The sequence below is a fragment of the Gnatocerus cornutus genome, unplaced genomic scaffold (assembly GCF_029298725.1).
Source record: "Gnatocerus cornutus isolate USDA-ARS CGAHR unplaced genomic scaffold, icGnaCorn1.1 ctg00000061.1, whole genome shotgun sequence".
NCBI classification, from domain to species: Eukaryota; Metazoa; Arthropoda; class Insecta; order Coleoptera; family Tenebrionidae; genus Gnatocerus; species Gnatocerus cornutus.
Genome location: NW_028275406.1, coordinates 703,974 through 706,590, shown reverse-complemented (window position 1 = coordinate 706,590; position 2,617 = coordinate 703,974).

Below are 2,617 nucleotides of genomic sequence, written 5' to 3'. Positions count from 1 at the left end.
TCGATGCAAAACGACGATTTCTCGCCGATTTTCGTTGTTTTCTGGCTTGAATTCGCAAAGAAGAGCACGAAATCTACAAAATCGTGACATTTTACCAAGATTCAACGGCTGAATTGCAAGAAAACAGCAGAATTCTGCACGAAATCATCAAAATTCTTACAGAAAACCGCATATTTCGATGCAAAACGACGATTTCTCGCCGATTTTCGTTGTTTTCAGGCTTTAATTCGCAAAGAAGAGCACGAAATCTACAAAATCATGACTTTTTACCAAGATTCAACGGCTGAATTGCAAGAAAACAGCAAAATTCTGCACGAAATCGTCAAAATTCTTAGAGAAAACCGCATATTTCGATGCAAAACGACGATTTCTCGCCGATTTTCGTTGTTTTCTGGCTTGAATTCGCAAAGGATTGCACGAAATCTACAAAATCATCACTTTTTACCAAGATTCAACGGCTGAATTGCAAGAAAACAGCAGAATTCTGCACGAAATCATCAAAATTCTTAGAGAAAACCGCATATTTCGATGCAAAACGACGATTTCTCGCCGATTTTTGTGGTTTTCTGGTTTGAATTCGCAAAAAAGTACACGAAATCTACAAAATCATGACTTTTTACCAAGATTCAACGGCTGAATTGCAAGAAAACAGCAGAATTCTGCACGAAATCATCAAAATTCTTACAGAAAACCGTATATTTCGATGCAAAACGATTATTTCTCGCCGATTTTCGTTGTTTTCTGGCTTGAATTCGCAAAGAAGAGCACGAAATCTACAAAATCATAACTTTTTACCAAGATTCAACGGCTGAATTGCAAGATAACAGCAGAATTCTGCACGAAATCATCAAAATTCTTACAGAAAACCGCATATTTCGATGCAAAATGACGATTTCTCGCCGATTTTCGTTGTTTTCTGGCTTGAATTCGCAAAGAAGAGCACGAAATCTACAAAATCATGACTTTTTACGAAGATTCAACTGCTGAATTGCAAGAAAACAGCAGAATTCTGCACGAAATCATCAAAATTTTTAGAGAAAACCGCATATTTCGATGCAAAACGACGATTTCTCGCTGATTTTCGTTGTTTTCTATCTTGAATTCGCAAAGAAGAGCACGAAATCTACAAAATCATGACTTTTTACCAAGATTCAACGGCTGAATTGCAAGAAAACAGCAGAATTCTGCACGAAATCATCAAAATTCTTACAGAAAACCGCATATTTCGATGCAAAACGACGATTTCTCGCCGATTTTCGTTGTTTTCTGGCTTGAATTCGCAAAGAAGAGCACGAAATCTACAAAATCATCACTTTTTACCAAGATTCTACAGCTGAATTGCAAGAAAACAGCAGAATTCTGCACGAAATCATCAAAATTCTTACAGAAAACCGCATATTTCGATGCAAAACGACGATTTCTCGCCGATTTTCGTTGTTTTCTGGCTTGAATTCGCAAAGAAGAGCACGAAATCTACAAAATCATGACATTTTACCAAGATTCAACGGCTGAATTGCAAGAAAACAGCAGAATTCTGCACGAAATCATCAAAATTCTTACAGAAAACCGCATATTTCGATGCAAAACGACGATTTCTCGCCGATTTTCGTTGATTTCAGGCTTTAATTCGCAAAGAAGAGCACGAAATCTACAAAATCATGACTTTTTACCAAGATTCAACGGCTGAATTGCAAGAAAACAGCAAAATTCTGCACGAAATCGTCAAAATTCTTAGAGAAAACCGCATATTTCGATGCAAATCGACGATTTCTCGCCGATTTTCGTTGTTTTCTGGCTTGAATTCGCAAAGAAGAGCACGAAATCTACAAAATCATCACTTTTTACCAAGATTCAACGGCTGAATTGCAAGAAAACAGCAGAATTCTGCACGAAATCCTCAAAATTCTTAGAGAAAACCGCATATTTCGATGCAAAACGACGATTTCTCGCCGATTTTTGTGGTTTTCTGGTTTGAATTCGCAAAAAAGTACACGAAATCTACAAAATCATGACTTTTTACCAAGATTCAACGGCTGAATTGCAAGAAAACAGCAGAATTCTGCACGAAATCATCAAAATTCTTACAGAAAACCGCATATTTCGATGCAAAACGATTATTTCTCGCCGATTTTCGTTGTTTTCTGGCTTGAATTCGCAAAGAAGAGCACGAAATCAACAAAATCATAACTTTTTACCAAGATTCAACGGCTGAATTGCAAGATAACAGCAGAATTCTGCACGAAATCATCAAAATTCTTACAGAAAACCGCATATTTCGATGCAAAACGACGATTTCTCGCCGATTTTCGTTGTTTTCTGGCTTGAATTCGCAAAGAAGAGCACGAAATCTACAAAATCATGACTTTTTACGAAGATTCAACTGCTGAATTGCAAGAAAACAGCAGAATTCTGCACGAAATCATCAAAATTCTTAGAGAAAACCGCATATTTCGATGCAAAACGACGATTTCTCGCTGATTTTCGTTGTTTTCTATCTTGAATTCGCAAAGAAGAGCACGAAATCTACAAAATCATGACTTTTTACCAAGATTCAACGGCTGAATTGCAAGTAAACAGCAGAATTCTGCACGAAATCCTCAAAATTCTTAGAGAAAAT